At 41.1% G+C, this 15,887-nt stretch overlaps 1 protein-coding gene and 1 pseudogene across 1 annotated transcript in view; both read right to left on the bottom strand.

The window, feature by feature from the left end:
• Positions 1-15,887, bottom strand: part of CHCHD6 (coiled-coil-helix-coiled-coil-helix domain containing 6) — a 314,058-nt gene that overhangs the window by 197,094 nt on the left and 101,077 nt on the right. The gene's annotated exons all lie outside the window — the stretch shown is intronic.
• LOC109391261 (cytochrome c oxidase subunit 7C, mitochondrial pseudogene) lies at positions 10,974-11,162 on the bottom strand (annotated as a pseudogene).

Here is a 15,887-nt window from a genome sequence, read left to right as displayed (position 1 = left end):
TGTTTCCCTTCCCCCAATTCCCCAGCACTGTTCCCATCCCCCAATTCCCCAATAAAAATCTTAAAAAAAAAACCTCTTGCCATAAAAATAAATTATAAAAAAAAGGAAATAAATACAAATAAATATAATAAACATAAAACTGTTAATTGAGACTAGACAGTAAAGGAAGAGCAAGCTTTGAATCCCAGCCAAGACGGGAGTGGGAGGGGGTTGTAGAGAATAAGCCAACTTGAGTTTTAGAGACCCTCAAGCCTTTAAGATGTCGTCAAGTAGACCACTTGTTATGCAGGCTGGAGTTAAGGGGTGTTCTGAGCTTACAGGGACAACTGAAACTCAGGGAGGAGAAGATATTTCCTGGGAAACCACAAAAACTGAAAAGAGAAGAGGCTGAGGATGTTAGGTCAGGGGCCCAACATTTAAGGTAGAAGATGAGGAGGACCTAGCAGAAGAGACTGAAAAAGACGAGGCTGAGGACTGGCAGAGATCCCCTACAAGCTACAGGAGAAGGAGAGTCCTCAGTGTCCATATTGAAGGAAGGGTTAGAGAATGAAGCCCCCTCGCCAAGCCACTGATTTAGGTTGGTGTTTTTCCAACCATGTTCCCCTTGGAGGCACCCCAGGAGTTGCTGCAGCACAGTAGAGGTGGGCAGGTGGGCCCTCCAGTGCTAGTCCAACCGAGCAACTTCATTTTCATTTGAGGTGCTTATCTTTACCTCCCACTTGCCTTCCAATCAATGACGAAATGCTACTGATTTTTCCTACTAAATATTTCCTGAGCCATTGTCCACCTATATCCCATTCGTCGTTCTGGTTCAGGCTACATTATCTGCCTCCCGGATTACTACAGTAGCCAGGAACTGCTTTTCCTTCCTCCAGTCTTGCTTCACTCTGCAAAATTCCTCATACTGCAGCAAGAATCATCTCATCAAAACACAAATCTGATCATGCTATTTCCTTGCATAAAAGCCTTCAATAGATTCAAAATGTCCACAGAATAAAGCCCAAGTCTCCTTAAAATGACTTTCAATGCCTGAGAGATGTGATTCCTGCTTACCCCCAAGTCTCATCCTTCCCCTCTCATTCTCTTTCATCTCCTCGCACACAGTCTCCTCTTCCTGGTTGGTTCCTGCCTCCCTCTGCCCCCTCCCCCGCCCCATCTTTTACATCTTAACCCCAACTTATTCTTCAAGTCTAAGTCTCAATGCCTCTGGGAAGCCTTCCCTGATTCCTCAAGTCTAGGTGTCCTTCCCATGGACCACTAAGAACTCTCAGCTTCCCCTACCAGTATAGTCACTGGATCTCCTCCTAGCTCTTTTACAAAAACTAAGCCCCAGGGTGGGAATGGACGCACAAGCTACCTCTCTGGGTCTCAGTTTCCCTACCTAAACTCAGGTTATAAGGATGCTTTCTTCATGTCACCATTATGAGAATGCGACTTATAATACACATGGAGAATCTAACATAATGGTATGCATTTGCCCAAACTCACAGAATTGTACACAAAAAGGATAAATTTTACTGTATGTAAATTATACCTAATAATCTTGACTTTAAAAAAATCAATTATAATTTACCACATTAATAGAATAAAGGGGAAAAACATGTGGTCATCAATAGATTCAGAAAAGTACTTGATAAAATTCTAAAAACACTTATGATGAAAACTCAGCAACTTAGTCACAGAATTGTGACAAAAAGTATCTATAAAAACCTATAGCTAATATCATATTTAATGGTGAAATGTTGATCATCTTCCCCCTAAGTCTACAATTAAGACAAGAGCACCCAATATAATAATTTCTATTCTAAATTGTTCTGGAGGTCCAGCCAGTGCAACAAGACAAAAAAAATGAATTTTTAAAAAAATTCCAATCTTCGGATTGGAAAGGAAAAAGTAAAATTGCCATGACACTGAAATGACCAGACTGTGTATGTAGAAAACATAAGAAACTACACAATATAGTAAAATTAGTTCTATTTCAATACACTAGCAATAAATTAAAAAGGAAATCAATGAAATGAAAAGCAATACCATTTTCATTAACATCCAAAAATATAAAACACCTAGGAATAAATCTAACAAAAAAGATCTAAGATCACTACATAGAAATCTATGAAACATTGCTGAGAAGGCCTAAACAAATGTGTATGCGTGTGTGTGTGTGTGTGTGTGTGTGTGTGTGTGTGTGTGTAGTGAGAGAGAGAGAGAGAGAGAGGAGAGAGAGAGACAGAGAGGAGAGAGATTGAAAGAAAGATATCAAGGGGGGGTGTAAAAGGAGAGAGGAAGAGGTAGAGAGATTGGAAGACTCAAGAACTTTAAGATGGGAATTCTCTCCAAATTAATCTAAAGATGTTAATCTGACAAATTGATTCTAAAATTGAAAGAGAAATGCAAAGGACTTAGAAAAGCCAAGATAATCTTGAAAACAACAAAACTGGAGGACTAACACACGAGATAATCAGACCTACTATAAAGATACAATAATTAATGAAGAGTATTGTTGGCACATGGAAAGAAACAGACCAATTGAACTGAATAGATTACAGAAACATCCTTTGTGTACACAGTCAACTAATTAATGACAAAGGTCCTCCTGAAATCCAGTGAGGAAAGAATGATCTTTTTAATGAATGGGTATTGCTACCTGATACCTTATACAAAATTTAATTCACAATGGATCAGAGCCTAAATGAGAAAGATTTTAATTGAAATATATTATCAGTGCAATCCCTATCAAAATCTTAGCTGCTTTTTTTCTTTTGCAGAAATAGAAAAATACATCCTAAAATCATATAAAATTTCAAAGGATCTCAAATAGTAAAAATAATCAGTAAAAAGAACAAAACTGCAGGATTCACACCTCTTGATTTCAAAACTTACTATAAAGCTCAATAATCAAGATAATGTGGTACTGACGTAAGGATACACATATAAATTAATGGAATGGAATTCAGCGTCCAGAAATAAACTTTTGCATTTATAGTCAATTGATTGCAACAAGGGTGTCAAGTCCATACAGTTGGAGAAGAACAGTTGTTTCAACAGATGATGCTAGTATAAGTAGATGTCCATATGCAAAAGAAAAAGTTGTACTTGTAACTTATAACATATACAAAACTAACTCAAATGTATCAAAGAGCTAAATTTCAGAGCTAAAACTACAAAACTCTTAGAAGAAAACATAGGGATAAATCTTAGTGGCTTTGAATTTGGCAGTATGACACCAAAAGCACACGTAACCCAAAAAAAACCAAAAACAAACCAGACAAATTGAACAATTGAACTTCACTAAAATTAAAAACTTTTGTGTTTCAAAGGACATCATCAAGAAAGAGAAAAGACACCCACAGAATGGGTGAAAATACTGTCAAATCATTTCTCTCATATGGGACTTATATTCAGAATATATAAGAACTCTTACATATATAAGAACTCAGAGACGCTGAGGGCTAAGAATTGCAGGCTGGAAACACGTGGCCAGCTGGTTTCCATGTCTCTATGAGAGTCACTGCCTGATGCTGGGGGATAGGAGTAGCTGAGCCTGTCATACTGCTACATGCATAGCCTCTGTATGGGAGGGACCCAAGGAGTAAACATGTCTTTTTCTTGGCTAAGAATCTTCCAATCTTGCCAACTTTCACCAAAGCTGAAACTGACTTCATGCAGTATCCAAAAGCCTGGCAGGCGAGGCACCCTTTGCTATTAGATAGTGGGCCAGGGAAGTTAAGCTGCCCAGGAATAGGCCCAGGCTGCACACCATTCTGAAACTGATGGGCTCAAAAAATGCAGCCATGCCCTCCTGGGCAGCTGTCAGAATTCAGGTATACTATACCAGCACCTGGTTCTCAATGCATTCTGTTATCAGAAAAAATATATATAAAAATATATACACATTTTTTTTTTCCCTGGGAAAAAAGCCTGATACCAGGAGCTTGCAACCCCACCTTTCCATCATGACCCACTATGGCAGGGGCTCAGAGAATAGGCTGGTTTTGCAGAAAGGGAGGCTGGAGTCTGCCACCCACAGACTGCACTGGGTGGGGGCAGCCAGTGGAAATGGAGGCAGCTGCCCATACTAGGAATTTCAAGCTGACCCACAGAACCACACTGTAAGGATCCATCTTCACACCTCCCCATGGGCCTGGGAGCAGACACAGCAGGTATGCAGACCACAGCCCCACTGGCTGATACCCCTGTATGCAGCTCATCTCAGGCCTTTTTAGACCTATTGGCAATGCCGTAAGGCCTATAGCAGGAGGGACCAGGTTGTCACAGAGAAGGGAATCAGACAATAGGGAGACACAGAAGATGCAAGGGGTTAGGGTGGCTGTCTGTTTTATCCTCACCAAGGAAAGGTTCCTGGTAATGAGGTTCGCTGCCTTTCAGAAAGAGACTTCTGCAGGGAGCACTGGATAATGGTGGCCAATCCGCTTACCATCTGTGGGCAGAAGAGTTCATTTTCTTAAGTGGTGAAATGTGAAGGCCATCATGTTGCCATGGTGATCTGTATTAGAGAACATTGGGGCCCACATGGATAGGCTGTTGCTCCACATGCCTTCATTTATTTCCTCTTAAAAAATACATTTTAATATAGAGTCAAAACCAGTACAGGTAATAAACATAATGAAAGGCAGGCTGGCTGTCTCCAAGGGGATCTGGTCACCTCTGGGAGACTGAGTTGGAACTTGATGGAACACACTCAGCAAACACGTATGGAACGTGGAACCCTGGCGAGGGGCTGGGCTAGGCTTTGTGGGAGACAAAGTCAACCACTGCCAAAGCATCTGAAAAAGATGAGCTCATCCATAATTACAATAAAGGTGGGGAGTACCAAGTTCTACTGCTAGGGCTACCAAATGCATAAAAACTCAGAGAAGGAAAAGATTCCTTAGAGTTAGGAAGATGAGGAAAGAGAACTACATAAAAGAAAGAGGAGGAAGACATCCTGAACACCTCCCACTGCCAACTTTGCTTTACAAGTCATCTCAGTTATCCTAACAGGCACCAGGTCAATCATGCCACCTTCTACAGGGGAGAGGCTTTGAGAGAGGAGGTGAACTGCCCAAAGTCAGAGCTGGATGGTGGCCAAGTCAGGATTCCAGCCCAGGCTTGTGTGACTGTCCTAGCACATTCTATGGCCCTTTGGTGGCATTCAACCTAGACCTGGAGAGACTGCATTTCAAGTAGGAAATGGGGTGCTGGCTCCCAGGCTGACAGCAGATCCCCAGACCCCCAGAGGCAGTGCAGCACAGAGCACAGGGGAGACAGGAATGCAAGCCAGCTGAGGCAGGAAGTTCACGGAAGGGAAGAAGACTCAGATGCAGCCTTGCCTGCCACCTACAAAGTTGGGAACTGCACAGAGTTCAGCAGAGAGAATGACAGCAAGACTATGAACAAGTAAGCTGGACAGCAGCTGGCTGACCGTGGTGCCAGGGGCCCTGCAGGGCGGATCATGCATTTGGAGTGTCCCTGAAGCAGAGACTTGCAGGCATTAGGCCTTTTCTAGATGACATCACAGATGTTGAAATACAGTCAGCTGACAGGGAGAGAAAGCCAGGGCCTTTTTTGGGTAGGAACTATCAATGACCTAGAACTGGCTTTCCGGCATCTGTCAGGAAAGCTTTTCATCTCGGGAAAGAAAAAAACCAAGAGGGCAATCTATCTGACAAAACCCCAAGGTACTCGATTACAAAGAAAAAACAACAAAATTGCATTTCTCTTTTCTGTAGTGTTCTGTGGCCTTCTGGCTTTCAGTCATTAAAGCAGACAGGCAAGAACATTGCACAGAGGTACAGGTCTGAGCTCACTGACCGTAATCCACCCAGAGAGAGGTAGATAACTGCGTGAGGTACTGGAGCTTCCCCAGCAAGATCCCTTTAAGTCACAAGTTCCCTGGTGCATATGCAAGATTCCGTCTGTGCTCCATCACGATAGGTAAATCTGTGTACAGGACAGAGCTCAAGAACAAGCTGATAGGAAGCACATCTGTCCTGACCCCTCAGGCCCACACCCAGCACCTTAAGGAATCCCAAGATTCTAGAAGCCAGATCGTTCCGGAAGGGAAACAAGCTTCCTTTGCCAATGATAGCAGGCTGGCTGGAAAAGTCCATCCCTGGGCACACACATCTACTACAAAGAAAATGTGAGCTGTGAGAAATCCAGGTGGTCACCCCAACAGAGCCAAGCAATGGCTCCCCACCCCGTACAGCCACCAGGGCATTGGTTGTGTGTTTAGTCATACCCAATATGACAAAGCCTCTGTGTGTCTGGCTCTGTGCTGGACTCTTGTCATTCTCTAGACAAATTTGCTTCAAGCACACAGTTTACACTGTTGCTGGCGAAAATAATACAAATAACAACAGTCCTCAAGTACATCCTGGCCTAGAGGTGGATACAGTGCTCCGAAGGAGGAGGAAACAGAGGCAGAGGAAGAAAAGAAGGGAAGGGAAGAATCAGAAGGGCCCTCAGAGAGAAGAGGACATGTGAGCTTGATGTAGCAGATATCTTTTCCTTGGGCAAAGGACCGGGGAAAGCACGTCTGAAGCAGAAGGTACATTCCAAGCAAAGCACAGAGGGATAGAATTGCAGTCTTTTGCAAATGGTGAGAAGTTCTGTGTCTCCAGTAAGGGTGCAAGTCTCTTCCTTGGGAAAAGCTGAGATGAGGCTAGCAAGAGGCAGGCTAAGCACCTTGACTGTTAGGCTATAGGGTTGGGACTTGGTCACAAAAATGAAGGAAATCCTTGCATAGTTTTGACCAAAGGAGTAGCATCATCAGACATGTTTTTCTGATGGATAATTCTGGGATCAGGGTGGAGGATGGATCCCAAGGGAACAAGGACTACTGACAGAGGGGTCAGGGAGGGGCCATGAGCCTGCAGAGCTGCAGCTAGGGTCAAGACTACAAGAGTGGTTGAAGAAAGGAGGAGTGACTTAAGAGGGAAAACTGAAGGTTAAGTGACTAAGACTTGTAACTGAAACCGGGAGAGAGAGAGGGAGGAATCAGGGATGCTAACCAGGTTTCCGGCTTGCTGTTAACCTACCTAAAGAACACCAGGACAAGAGCAGACTAGGGAAATGAGACAGAAAAATCTGACCTGGACATGCCACAGAATTAGGAGTCTCTAGCGTAGGGAGGACAGCTGAAGCCATGGGAAGGTAGGAAGTCACCCAAAGGGACATCCATTCAATAAAAAAAGGATCTAACCCTGGGGAGCACCAAGATTTAAGGATTAGGTAAAAAATAAAATAAGGCCTGCTGAAAACATAACCCTACCATAAAAGGGCTTAGGATACTAACTTGTTTCTATGTTTTCCCCAAGGCTCATCATCACCAAACTGAAGGTCTCCCTAGTTTGGATGAGATTCATAAGCTGCTTCCTGCCTGTGCGTTTGAAGAAAGACAAATTCCCTTAAGGCGGCAGAGAGGTGGTGACAGAGCTGCTTCCAACCCTTTTAAGACAAATTTATGTCTTTTCTCAATAGAGAGATCTTTGCTATCTATATTTCTTTCTTACTACATATGATTTCAGGTCAATAGACCACCCTTGAAAATTGTATCTAGATCCAGAAATACAAAATCAAGAAAATCAAGAAATACAAAATCATCAATATTGTTGGTACAATAAATAAGCCTAGCAAAGTTAGCTAAGTTTAATGCTGGATTCAAAGCTATCCCTTTGGGGGAACTCCACCCTTTATCCCACAAATACTGATTTGGATTTGGACTCTTCCTCATTTATTCTCCCATCTGGATGAGAATTTCAAAAATCTAGAACCGCTTCCTGGCAGTTCCCTCAAGCTGCAGCTAGTGTCCTGCAACTAACTAATGCTTTGAGGTTCACTCTGGGCAGAAACCCTCCTGGCCCCGACTAGATCAGCTCTGGGCGTCTAAAACTGACACAAGAGCCTGGAACCACGACTAGTCAGGAAACAGCAGGCGAGGGTGGGCCCTGGATCCAGCCTGTGCCAGGCCAATGGATGAATTCCAGGCCACCCTGTGCAGGTCAGGAGAGTGGGCTCTCCAGCCAGGAAGTCCTGGCAATATGACCTCCCTGTCTTCATTTGCAAAAATAAAGCTAAGGCCTTTCTCAATAGGTGTTTGTAATGATTCAAGGAGCTAATGTGGGTAAAAAGCACTCAGTAGTGGTCAGAGTTACATTCTTACAGTCCTTCCTCTCACTGGGGATTACAGTGTAGAGGTAGCTGCAACTTTAGGAAAACTCACTGAAGTAAGGTAATCATTCATATTCCTTATGTTTTCTTCAGACAGCAAACTGCTCTAGCATATTTTAAAATAACAGCAGCATTAATTCTGAACTGACTTACCCACAACCTCATTTAATCCTTAATAACCATCAAATATGGTCAATAGATAGTGACAGCATCCGTCAACAGGATGAGAATGCCAAGATTCAGAGAAGTGACCTCACTTGCCCAAGATCGCTTAACCAGTAAAAGGCAAAACGGGGATCTGAATTCAAAACTTCAAAAAATTTTCTAACTTTAAGATTTATTGACCCACTGCTTATTAGAGGTAAGGTATTTCGACAAAATATCTGCTCTAATTTCTGATTCTAAATCCCATAACCTTCTACAATACCACGCTGACTCCATTCATACGAGTACTTAAAGTTTCATTTTCACAAACTTAAGCAGATTTATAATATATAAAGCCAGCATTATGTACATATAATAATGGTCGGCTCCAAGACTGCCTGGAGGAAGAGAAGCCACAGACACAAGCACCTCCAACAGGAAACCTCCAGGATGAGGAAACAAAATATATTGGGTCATTCAAAGGTATGTATAAAAATGGCAAGCGATAACTTTGCACAGTGACAGGTGGTTACTAGACTGATTTAGTGTGTTGATCACATAAGGTATATAAATGTCAAATCACTATATTATGCACCTGAAGCTAATACTGTATGCAGCTATAATTAAATTTTTTTTTAAAAGATACCAAGGTTCCAATCAATAGGCAAAAAAAGAAATAATCTTCCACAAAAAGTAGTATCATAAAGTTTAAGCAAGAAATGAGATACAACTCAAAAGGCATAAAATAAACAGGAAAACATTCTTTAGATACATTAGAAGCCCAAAAAAGATGATCTTGCCAATTTTTAAAATGAGGTTGATAACTGATCATGTGAAAAATACTTGTAATGCTTTTTTTCTCCAAATTCAAAGTCAGATGTGGACTACAGACTTCAAACAGGCCACATAGAGAAGGGGAGGAGGGAAACCAGATCTGTATCTCCAAATTTGCATTTGGGACTCTCAGGAAAGTGGCCAAATACATTCCAGGAAATCTGGTATTACTAAGACTTCGTGGCGGACTGAGAATATGCCTGAATAACCTGGAAATGAGCCACTATGAAGTCTGTATATACAAAGAACTTCCAGGATACAAGATTGGAAAACTGCAGGTCCATCAACTTCATTAGAGGGTTTGAATTTTTCTCTTCTAATACTAAAGCTATGTTCTTCCCTGACTACTGCCAGCAGAATGGGCAAGGAAATAAAAACATAAAATTAATTTGCAAATACCTGAGAGGAAAAGATGCCATGTTCTGGCATGGTTGTATGAAGAGCAAGTCCCCCTAGTTAGAGTAATCTCCTCCTAGGCTAGAATAACAGGCCCACAGGTCTTAGGGCCACATTATCTCACTTTGGCAGGAAATTAGACCCTGTGCCCTATGGCATTGTCACCAATGACAAGGGACAACCATGAGATAAATTCTGTTTAAGCAAGAAGCTAAATGTCTGGCAGACTGCATTCAGTTCACATCAGTAAGCCAGTCCTTCTGGGGCACAGGGATTTAATAAACAGGACTATGTAGGAATATGTCCTAGGTCCATATTTGTCAACAGCCTCATCAAACACTTCATTGCCAGTCTGCTGGGGTACTGTGGATTAAACACATAAAGGTTTTCGGGCAGGGGAAAGAACAGAAAAGTGGCCACACACACAGGAAAGAATGTGAACAGAGGTCACACGACCTGCTCCTCTTCTTATGTGCATAGCTCAGGAAGTACCCATCATCCACTCAGTGGCCTGAGAGCATCAACTCTGAGTCTTCTTCATCTTGCCTTTTTCTCTCTTTCCTTGCAATAAACTTTCTATTGTAATTTGAAATAACTTTAAATTTACAAAAAAGTTGCAAAGATAAAACAAAGAGTTCCTGCATTCTCCAGGGGAATGCCCAGTTTCCCCTGATGCTAACATCTTACATTACCATGACACTTTTGTCCCAACTAAGACGCTAACTTTACTATTAATTAAACTCAAGACTATTCAGATTTTACATTTTTCCACTATTGTTCTTATTCTGTTCTCCAAAATCCAATCCCGGATACAACATTGCATTTAGATCTCCTTTTTTCTTTTTCAAGCCATAAGTTTATTTACAAACATATATAGTATGTTGAGTTAAACAGTTTGATACATTTTTCAAAGTGACTGCACCTCTTAAAATGCTCCTCTTCCTGGGCCAGCTGAGTGGCACATTGGTTAAGAACTGGGTTGGGATGCCAGAGGGCCCCAGTTCAGATCCCACATATGAGGGCTAGTGACACTGCCCTCTACAGCTAAGATGCTGAACAACAGCTCAACCTGGAGCTGGGCTGCTGTGAGTCACCTGCAACGGCGTAGGCTGCAGCCCCTGCTGCAGTGGGTTGCCATGGGCTACCGTGTGTAGCCACCAGCCAGCGTGAGCGGCCAGCAGCCACAGTGAGCGGCCATCCAGAAGCTGGCGACTGATCTGCCTCGCCCGGGAAGAGCACAATGATGGTGCCAACTTGGGCCAGTGAAGCAACGTCCTCCACAACTAGACTGAAGAACAAAAGGACAGCAACTTGTCTGTCCCCCTTCCCCCAATTCCCCAGCACTGTTCCCATTCCCCAATTCCCCAATAAAAAAATTTTTTTTTTAAATGCTCCTCTTCCTTTTTCATGGATTAACTAAAACATCCTCATTTCTTAAGTAGTTGGTGTCTTACTACAAAGAAAGGTGCGGCAAATCCAGATCCAAAGCACATAGTCATCTCTAGCAACCACCACTTGTTTTCCACCGAAAACAGCAAATTCTTCCCTGGGCCCTCCTCAAAGTGGCTCCTATGGACCACAGAGGTTGTGAACCTCTGGATGCTCTGTCCCAACATAGTGCTGTTGGGAGGCCTGAGAAAGGCGCAGAGACCAAAAACAGAGGAAATGGCGGTACCACACCAAGTCCTCCTTTTTTCGCAACCTTGTTTCCCTACGTACAAGGATCAAAAGTGTAGATCTCCTTTCTTTTTAAAGTTCATTTCTATTAATGTCAAATAGTATATGTCTATTTATGTTTGCCTCACTTCTCATTTTCCCAGAGGCAACTGAGATTATTTTAGCTGTTTCTTCAAGTATCTGCCTCCATGTTTTTAATTCTGCCATCTACTGACTTACAACTATGAAATATGAGGTTTTGCTCCCTTACACATACAGGTAACTCCATATATCCCAATAGGTTTGATCATAACATTTGTATAGCTCAGTATTTAGTGTTTACAGTAGGACTGTGTAAATATTACTAATAGATGAGCAGTTATAGTTCCATTCTAGTATAACTCTGTTTTCTCTGGAATTAAATGTTTATTCCTTTTAGAAATTGTGAAGACATTGCTCCACTGTCTTATAGCTTCTGTTGTATGAACACAATGATTCTTAACCCTTTGTACATAACCTCTTCTCTTTTCCTCTTGAGTTATATAGGCTTCTAAGGTGGCCCCAGTGATCCCCATCTCCTGGTGTTTGCACCTTTCTAATGGCAATTGCCTCCCCTTGAACGTGGGCTGGACCTAGTGACTTGCTACTAACAAAAAGAATTTGGTAAAAGTAATGGGATGTCACTTCCAAGGTTACAAAAGACTGTGGCGTCTGTCTTGCTCATGCTCACTCTGATGAACCAAACTGCCTATGGAGAGAACCTAGTGGCAAGGAACTGAGGCCCTTGATGCAATGGCCCACAGGAACTGAACCCTGCAAACAGCCACATGAATGAGTGAGGAAGAAATCCACCCCAGTCAATCCCGGCTGGATCACAGTCCTAACCAACACCTCAGTGGCAGTCTTGTGAGCAACCCAGAGACAAATGACCCAGCTAAGCCACAGAAACCATGAGACATTAATGTTGTTCTAAGCCAGGGTTGGCAAACTACAGCCGTGGAGTGGCCATGTGTTTTTGTAAATAAAGTTTTATTGGAACAGTCATAACCATTCCTTTAGGTATAATCTATGCCTGTTTTTGTACTGCAATGGCACAGCTGAGTAAACCATATGGCACACAAGTCTAAAATACTTACTTTAAGAAAACGTTTGCCACTCCCTGTTCTAAGCCACTATGTTTTGGAGTAATTTGTTATGCAGCAATAGATAATATGTTCTTCTCTCTAGACACCTGTAGGATCGGTTTTGTTTCTTTATGTTCTAAAACTTCATGAAGATGTGGCCTGGTAGAACAATTTGAGAACAATTCTCAAAAGCTAAGGGGCACTCTAAATCTGGAAGCCCTTTGTTCCTCAGTTCTGGGAAACATTCTGAAATCATTTCATTAATAATTTCTTCAGTTTTCTTTCTGGTACTGCTATTATTTGGATGTTTGACCTCCTAAACAAAGTCTCTGATGTTCCTAATGTTTATCTCATAGTTTACATATGTCTTTTTGTTCTAATTTCCGGAAGAATGCCTCAATGCTATTTTTAAGCCCTTCAATTGAATTTTTCATTTCTGGTATCATATTTTTAATTTCTAAGAGCTCTCTTTTTCTAAATGTTATTTTTAATAGCTCCTGTTCTTATTTTATAAATACAGTATCTCCTCAAATCTAAGGATAATTTTAAACTGTAAAAATGGTTTTCTTGGACTGACTTATTTCACTTAGCATAATGTTCTCTAGGTCAATCTGAAGCTGCCGTTGAATAATATTATATGTCAACTACAATTTAATACATATATAGTCATGGGATGTGGAGTATAATGTGGGAATGGAGTCAATGGAATTGTAATAGATATGTATGATATCGAGGGTGGGGGGCAGTGGATGGGGGAGGGGGATTGTCACTTTGTGAGGGGTGAAAAGGATAACTATTGCATTGTTTTGTACACCTGAAACTAATAATAATAATAATAAAATGGTTTTCTTCTGCTCCCTTGCACTGTTTCCTGTGTTCCTTTTTTCTTTGTTTGTTTGTGTGTTTTGGACTATAGAGGCTGAATGTTTAGTCTTACATTTATATTGGTTTACATTTTGGTCAAGTCAGAGAAAGTTATCAAATGTCTGATGATCTCTTGACGGGATCGTCCCCTCATATTTAAGTATGAAGTAATAACAAACTGCTACAAGATCTGTTTCTATTGAGTGATTTGTCAATTGGAAGGGTGATCTGGTTCATAACATTTTACTGAAAAACTTCCAACTTTCAGTGTTTAACCAGCTTTTCACTTGGGCTCTTCAACTTCTCATAAAGGAATGATTTAATCTCCTGTCTGGGAGGGTTATGCCTGTGCTCTTGGAGTCACGCAGGTTTGAAGGGTCTCACCTGGTCTTGAGCATGATGTACCATTCTCAGTGATGCCTGATTTCTCTACACCCAGAGTCCTTCCACTTTAATCTCACCAGGTAATAACCTGGAGAATAAACCATGGGTCTTCTGCAGGTGTGAAGAAGGTGCAATTACCACACTACACAGGTGGGGATCTGACTACTTCTCACACAGACTTTCTCTACCCCACCCCCTGTATCCCACTTTCAGAGGTGCCTGGTCCCTCCAATTGTGGAGCTCTCTGAGGTTCTCTGATGTGGGCCAGCTGTTTCTGTGCTTCTGTGCTATAGGCTTGAGCTCTAGCTGTCTCTCCTCTGCTTAGTCAATTATCTACCAATCATGAACCTTTTTTCCAGTTATCACAATTTGCTGCCATCCGTCCTCCTATCCCGGTGCTTTTATTCTCACTTCAATTGGGCTCGGGGAAGGAGCCAAGGTAAATAGTTGTGTTCAATATGCTATTTATAACAGGCAGTCAGGTGCCCTCAATTCTCATAGACTTATAATCACCAAGTGCTATAATTCTGTTTCCTTGCGCTCTCTCTCATCATCTGTTCCTCATCAAGTCCACTGCCATTTCTCCAGGTCAGGCCCTTATCTCTCATTGAAGTCACAGCCAGTTTCCTTGTTTCCTTGCCTTCCAGTCACTCCTTCCCTCCAAACCGCTCTTCAATATTGTCAGTTTAAAATGCAAGTCAGATCATTGTCACTCCTCAACTGTTATGCGCTAAACTGTGTCCCCGAAAAATTCATGTGTGGGAGTCCTAACCCCAGTAACTCAGAATGTAACCTTATTTGGAGAGACAGTCTGTCCAGAGGTAATTAAGTTACTATGAGGTCATGAGGATGGACCCCAATCCAATATGACTGGTGTCCTTATAAAAGGGGGAAATTTTGGACTTAGAGACAGACACGCACACAGAGAGAACTCACTCTATTTCAGGTCTGTGTAAAGGTTGTTCCCTCTGGCCTGAAATTTGTCTCTGCTCCATTTTTTCATTTCCACCAGGCTAGCTCCTTCTCAATCTTAAGGTCTCTCTTCAGACATAAATGAATTCTGGATCTCTTTCCTGACAATTCCTCTATCTCTTTTGCTAACCAACCCACTGCCTAAAAAAAAAAACCAAAAAGAAAACAAACAAACAAAAAAACCCCACTCCTGGGCTCTATGTTTCTCCAGTATATACTCTGTGCTTTCCTTATCCATAACATTTATAACATACTGCAATTACCTGATTATTTCTCATATTCTTCCCCAACATGAAAGCTTTAGGAGGGCAAAATCAGTCTATCTTGTTGACAGCTTCCTCCCAGCACATAGGAAGCACAGGAGGTATTCTGTTGTTGAACGGATGAACAACAAATCAATATGAGAAACAGAAGTCTGCATGTAAGTAGTTCTGTCAAAAAAACATTTAAGAGATTCCATACTACAAAGATGTCGATCTTCCCCAAACTAAACTACAAATGATAGACTTTTTTCAACTTGAAAAACTAATTCTAAAATTTAACAAAATAAATGAATGTACAAGAACAATGAGGAAAATTTAGAAAAGAATGGGGTGGGCTTTGTCTTATCAGATAATTTAAACAGTTTAGGTCTCCAACATAATGTTAATTTAAAAAAAGAAAAAGTACAGAATAATATGTACAGAATGTCACCATATGTGTAAAAAGGGTAAAAATGAAATAAATTTTCATTTTTGCTTGAATGTGCATTTTAAATACCTTCACAAAAACTAGTAAAAGTGGTTCCTTATGGAGGAGGGCAAGAACTGGGTGGATGGGTTAAAGGACGGGGGGAGACGTTTTATTGTATATCTTTCTATACATTTTGAATTTTCAATCATGTAACTGTTTTACTTCCTTAAAAAATAAATTAAATTTTAGAAATTTGAAGCATCATAGCATGAATACATTATAGGTATGAGATAAATGATAGGTTATGTGGCTAGATTCACAATAAGAAACAGAATAACAACCTGAATTAAACATAGGAAATGAATTTATGAAAAGAAAGTTATGTCAAATGGATCAATTGACTAAGCACGTCTTAATTAGTAAATGATATGAGACAACTACTAATCAATTTGAGGACAAAAAAGTTGGTCACCCACTTTATTCCATACACTAAAATACATTTCAAATAAACTGAAGAGTTGTAGGTTAACAATAAAACCACAAAATTACTAATTATATATAGTATATACATATATGTATTTATATATACACACACAGTAAAATATTTTTCTGAAGAGGTTTCTTAGAGAATCTAAAAATATATATCATAATTTTAAACGTGCATATGAT

This window comes from Hipposideros armiger, unplaced genomic scaffold, assembly GCF_001890085.2.
Source record: "Hipposideros armiger isolate ML-2016 unplaced genomic scaffold, ASM189008v1 scaffold_286, whole genome shotgun sequence".
Taxonomy (NCBI): Eukaryota; Metazoa; Chordata; class Mammalia; order Chiroptera; family Hipposideridae; genus Hipposideros; species Hipposideros armiger.
The sequence above is the reverse complement of the archived record's forward strand: the minus strand, read 5'-3'. Positions and strand labels throughout refer to the sequence as shown.